Below are 6,035 nucleotides of genomic sequence, written 5' to 3'. Positions count from 1 at the left end.
AGTACCATTTGGTGAGTTCGACAAGTGCATACTCCTGTGTACCACAAACTCAACTGAAATACAGAGCATCAGTATCATCACCCCCGAAAGTTCCCTTTCCAGTCAATTCCTGCTCCTAGCCCCCAGAGACAGCCACTGGTCTGACTTTTTATCACCATAGATTCATTTTGCCTTTTCTATAACTTTACAAAAACGGTGTCGCAGAATTCTGTTTGCCTTTGCCTGTTGGCATTTTAGCGACACTTCTTTGCATGTTTTTAGTGGTGGTTCTAGGGATGAGCTCATGCATTCTGAACTTTTCACGTCTTACTTGAGTTCATGTTATACCATTTCATGGATGATGTAAGAACCTTGCAGTCACATATGTCCATTTACCGCCTCCCTATCCTACAGTTGTCATTTGTGCTACATCTCTGTACATTACGCAACCCAGACTACAGTGTCGTCATTCCCATTTGAAACACTCATATTTATTCTTAAGACATTAAGAGTAAAAATTTGTCCTTTTAAATGTCTCAGATATTTACCATTTTTGGTGCTCTTCCTTCCTTCCTAAATGTCCGAGTTTCAATCTAGCACCGTGTTCCTTCAGCCTGAAGAGTTTCCTTTAGCAGCTCTTGGCAGGCTGGTTTGCTGGCAACAAATTCTCTTAATTTCCCCTTATCTGGATGTGTCTGTATTTCACCTTTATTCGCGAAGGTAGTTTCACTAGCGCTAGATTCTGGCGGTGTTTTCTTTTCATCCCTTTAAAGATGCCAATGCCCTGTCTTCTAACCTCCATTGCTTCTGATAATAATGCGTTAATGCTTTGTTTTTGTTTTTCTTTTGTTCTTCTCTTGTAATAATAGGTTCTTCCCCCTTTGACTGTTTTTAAGACATAAAAAAAAAAAGCCTCTGGATTCATCAGTTTGATTGCACCCGTGTGTGTGTGTGTGTGTGTGTGTGTGTGTGTGTGTGTGTGTGTGCGTGCGTGCGTGTCTGGCTAGTTACACACGTATGTTTTGATTCTGCTTGTGGTTAGCTGAACTTCTGGAACCTGTAAAGTTATGTTTTCATCCATATTTGGGAAGATCTCAGCCATTATTTCTTTAAATGCATTTTCTGCCCAGTTTCCCTTCCCTCTCTGTCTGTGACTGATCACTTGTGAGTTAGATCTCTTGATATTGTCCTACTGGTCTCTAAGGTTTTGTTCATTTTCTTCCCCCAATTTTTTCACTCTGTTTTTCACATTAGAGAAGTTTTAAATGTACCTTCGGGTTTTCTTACATTTTGTTGTGCCATCTTCAATCTACTATTAAGCCTTTCTGATGAGCTTTTAAATTTTTAGATACTATATTTTTCAACACTAGAATCTCCATTGGGCTCTTTTTCAGTTCACTTTCTTCACTGAGGTTCATATTTTTTCTTTCATTATGAGCATATTTTTCTTTACATCCTTGAACATAATTATATTGGTGCCTTTAAACTCCTTGTCCACCAAGTCCAGCATCTTGGTGGTCTTCACTGATTGCCTTGTTTCCCTGAGTATGGGGGCCACCAACTCAAGAAAACACATTTCCTGTTTCTTCATATGTCTCCTCATTGTGCATTGTCCTGTAGAAATCGTGATGATTCATTGTGGAGACAGATTCTGTTATATTCTTTAGGAAAATTGTAATTCTTTTGTTTTAGGAGGCAGTAACTTGGCTAGCTTCAAAATTTCAAAGTCTATGTCTTCTGTGGTGGGTCAGAGCTAAATTCTCTCTTATTCTTTCAGGATCCGCTTGGTGGCTGGAAGTCTGTCCCCCACATGGGTAGTTCACAGCTCCGCCAAAGACATGGGCTGAGTTTATACACAAAATTCAGGGCTTCTCCTCTCTGAGTCTCTCATCTTTGGTATTTCCCCCTGCAGTTTTCAGCCACCGTGATTGCTGCAAGCATGTCCTCTTGTTCTTCAAACCAGTAAGATGTGATTTTTTAAAAAACTGAATTTTAGCTGCATGTTGCTGATGGGCACCTGGTCTCAGACTAACAACTGTAAACAAAAGGAATCTCTTCTGGTGTTGATCTCTTCTTCCAAGTGAAGGTTCCCTTCCAAATCTTCACCTTTGGTCACTTGCCAGAGTCTCCAGGGAATTCTGCAGAAGTGTAAACAGCTCTTATATGCAAGAGGGTGGGTTCACTATGAGCTACTCCTCCATTACTAAAAGCAGAAGCTCTTAATTTTCTTCCATATACATTGCACATGGTTAGTAAGTTCACTTCTTGGCATTTAATGGTTTCTATGGCTAGCAGATGTTTTATTCCTATTACGAGGGATCAGCAAACTTTTTCTGTAGAGGGCCAAATAGTGAATGTTTTAGGACTAGCAGGGCAGGTAGTCCCCGTCACAGCTGCTCAAGTCTGCCACGATAGTGCAAAAGCAACTGTAAGTAAAACATAAACAGAGGAGTGCAGGTGTGTTCAAATGAAAATTTATTTCGGAAAACAGGCAGTGAGCTCGATTTGGCCCACAGGCCATAGTTTGCCAATTCCTGCTGTCACACCAATGAATTAGTTACTGCTGACCCGTGGTGTGTGGGAAAGCTCCTTATTGTACACTTTGTGGATCATGCGTCTGGCTAGCTTCTTGAAATCTTTTATAAGTCTCAGCTGACTTCTTTCTAATTGATTCTCTTGAAATTTCAAAATAGATGATCCCATTGATGGTTAATTATAATATAAACAATAATACTTTTCTTTCTTTTTTTCTAATAGTCCTGTTGACTTTCTCTTTTCATTCCCTCCTGAGACCTGTCCAGCTCTCAGGGTGACGGTGAACAGGGAGGCAAGTCCACACTGTCTGGGTCTCGGTGACCCCAGGCCAGCTCCTCTGGGGCACGTGGCAAGTGAGCTTCTCCCTCCACTCAGCAATGCTGACAACTTGGTAGAAATGTGTCCACAGTTCAGCTGTTCTCCAGAAGTTCTCCTGCATGAATTTAGATTTATGTAGCCCCACAAATCACTCTTCTTTGGATTCCATCCACATTTCCACACAGGACGTCTACTCAGGGGTCTGTGCCATTCTCTGAGTGGTCCCACCGTGTTGTCCCGTCCAAGACCCCCTAGGCACGAACACCTCCTGTGGGGCCGCTGCGTCATCACACCATGGGGAAGGGGCTTGGTGTCCTGGGTTCACATTACCACTCATTTCTAGCTAGTCTGGGTTTATTTCCTCTTTGACCCAAAGGTATTTAGAAGAGTATTTCTCCCCATGGTTATTTTGGTATATTTTTTGTGCAATGCTTTAGTTGTTCATTTCTGGATTCATCGTTTTTAAGTCAAAGGGTATGACCTATGCTTGCTTGGCATCATTTGCCCTCGTGCTAGCTGGCTCCCTCCCAGGTGTTTACACACAACAATGTGCCTCTGTAACGCAAATTGTGAAAAGAACCGTATGTTTACTTTGGTAACATCTCCTGCCAACCAGTGGGGGATGAACAGATGTATCTGCTTATTCATTGTCCTTGCCTTGTTGATTCGGGGGGGGGCATGTATAAACCTGATTTTATTCATAGGAAGTCTGCGTATCTCTAAGTCTAACTGTCACTGGGTTCAATCCTGACTCTCCCATTCTTTAGGGCACAGAGGTGGAAAAAAAATCTCTTTAAGACTCAGTTTCCTCATCAGTGAAATGGGGACAATAATCTTATTTGGTCCATGGACTTGTCAGGAGGATTTGATGAGATAAGTCATGTGGAGAACAGCAGCCCTGGAAGATCTCCGGCACCATGAGTTCTTCCTGCTGACGTCACCTTGCTGAGAGCCCCCTGCTGCCATCAGCCCCCCACCCCTCCCACGCTGCTCCCTGCCATGCATGCGCCACGCGCTCGGACTCCACTGACCCTCCAGAATGCCTTTCTTCACCGCAGTCTGGTTGGGTGTCCCTCAGCGGGGGTCCTTGGCACTGGGGCTCCCACCATCAAGCCCAGGCTGGCACTGGGCTGGACTGAACCCAGGGCTCACTGCCTGTGTCTGTAGGCATGGACTGTCCTTAGTGTTGACCCCTGTACTCAGAGGCACCGTAATGTGTCATCTGCTTCTCAAGAGAAATGTGTGGGGCCCCAGTGATAGGGCTTCCACCATCCCAAAGCGGCCAAACTGAGCTGCCCTGTCTTCCCTGTCAAGAACCCCTCCCACCCTGTCTGTCTACTCATGAGACAGACAGCATCTTGGCTCCCGTGGGTACCAGCAAGCACAGAGCAGTTTTGGTGGTGGTGGTCAGTGGTGTTTCATGGAGGACAGTCTTGCCTTGGGTGGTGGCTTAGGTGGATGTAACTTCCAGCCACTTCCCACAAACATACAGTCGTGTAAAATTCTCATGGGCTTGGATTCATCATTCACCATCCATCCACTATCCGTGGTGAGACATACTTACCAATTATTTTTTAAAAATGATCTTGGCTTTAAATGACTTAACATAAAACCCCTCCAGTACACTGAACTGTATGTAGCCTTCTTCAAATTCTCTCTTCTGTATTTCCATGCGGTTTGAATCCTTGTGGACAACAGACCTAGGTTCTGGGTGGGGAGGGAACGCCACCCAGGAGTCAGTCAGATCTGGACCCTGAGAAAGTTGCTTCCCTTTAGGGGCTCAGTTTCCTCATCTGTAAGCGGGGGTGACAACAGTATTTTTCTCATGGATGAGAAGTTGTGCCAAAACTCTGACTTGCTACCTGGCATGTAGTTGCAGCTCAGAAATGGGGGTTCTTAGCATCTTGTGTGTGATCAAGTGAGTTTCATCGTTTCTAGCTAAGACCAGCCATCCCCACGGCACCAGGGCCTTCTGCCACCAGGGAGGGATTCAAAGACCTTGGTCCATTTCTCTTCCTGCACTGTTGAGGTCTTAGTGTGTGCAGGGACTCTCCAAGTGCAAAGTCATTGAACTTTCCTTCATGCCACCAGGTAAGGTTGGCCGTTAATCCCATTTCACAGATGAGGAAACTGAGGTTCGAGTGGTAATACCTTTCCACGGTCACCAGGGGTCTCTCCCTCCTCCCACTGAGCAGAGCCTCCTCCCTTCCAGAAGCTCAAAGTGCTGGATGTGTGGGCTGGGGGCTGGCACAGGGCCAGCCCAGGGGTTACTGCTGGAGGACTCTCAGACGTCATTTGGAAGCTGTGGCCTGCTCCAAAGCCCCCAGCCAGATGCTTTGACCTTCTGGCTCCTTCCATGAGGTCCCTCTTCTGCTCACACAAGCCCAAAAGTGTCCTGCTCTTTGAGAACTTGACGTGGAAGGAGCACATTCAAGGCGGTCCCTAGGTTGCTGAGCTGCCCTAGGTGTGCTCTCCTGACTGAGAGGAAGGCGCTCCGTGATTGGAGGGAGAGGGAACAGGCAAGAGATTCCAGGTTCCCCCTCTTCAGTCCTGGATGGCAGGTCAGGCTGCTCGGCTCAGGTGAGTCTAGGAGCTGGAGGACGGGGTGGGTGGGGACAGGGACGGCCTAGTAGCTGGGTGGGGGAGGAGCGCTGCTCGCGGTGGGCGGGGAGATGGGCGTGGCCAGAGCGCGGACTGGGCGGGGTGGGGCAGGGCCGGGGCAGGGCCTTGCGCCCGGATGGGTCCCTCCCAAGGACCTTCAACACCGGCACTCCCAGCGCTTCCTCCCCCTCCCTCCCTGGGGTCTCAGCCTCAGGGTCTGTGACGCACCCCCGACCCCAAACAAGGCACAGAGACTCCGAGGTTTGCAGCAGAGAAGGGTTTAGTCAGGAAGCAGCCAAGCGAGGAGACGGAGAACACGTCTCGTATCCACCCCTGCCTCCCCGAAGGTGAGCGGCTGGGATGTTACAGGGCAACGAAGCAGGGTGGGCAGGGTGTGGGCAGGTGGGGGAAGGTGGCTGGGGATAAGAAAAAGGTGGGGTTATCGTGGTTCTGCAAAGCTGAAAGTAAGCTACACTCTTCTTCATGGGACGGACGTTCACTGGATCCAAGGATGGAGTTTGTGGGCCCCGTGTGGTCGGACACGCGCATGCCCAGATGCAGGGTTGCTTCATGGCGGAGCCGCCTACAGCCTCTTTCTTCTC

This window comes from Camelus dromedarius, chromosome 10 (assembly GCF_036321535.1).
Source record: "Camelus dromedarius isolate mCamDro1 chromosome 10, mCamDro1.pat, whole genome shotgun sequence".
Lineage (NCBI taxonomy): Eukaryota > Metazoa > Chordata > Mammalia > Artiodactyla > Camelidae > Camelus > Camelus dromedarius.
Note: the sequence above shows the minus strand (reverse complement) of the source record.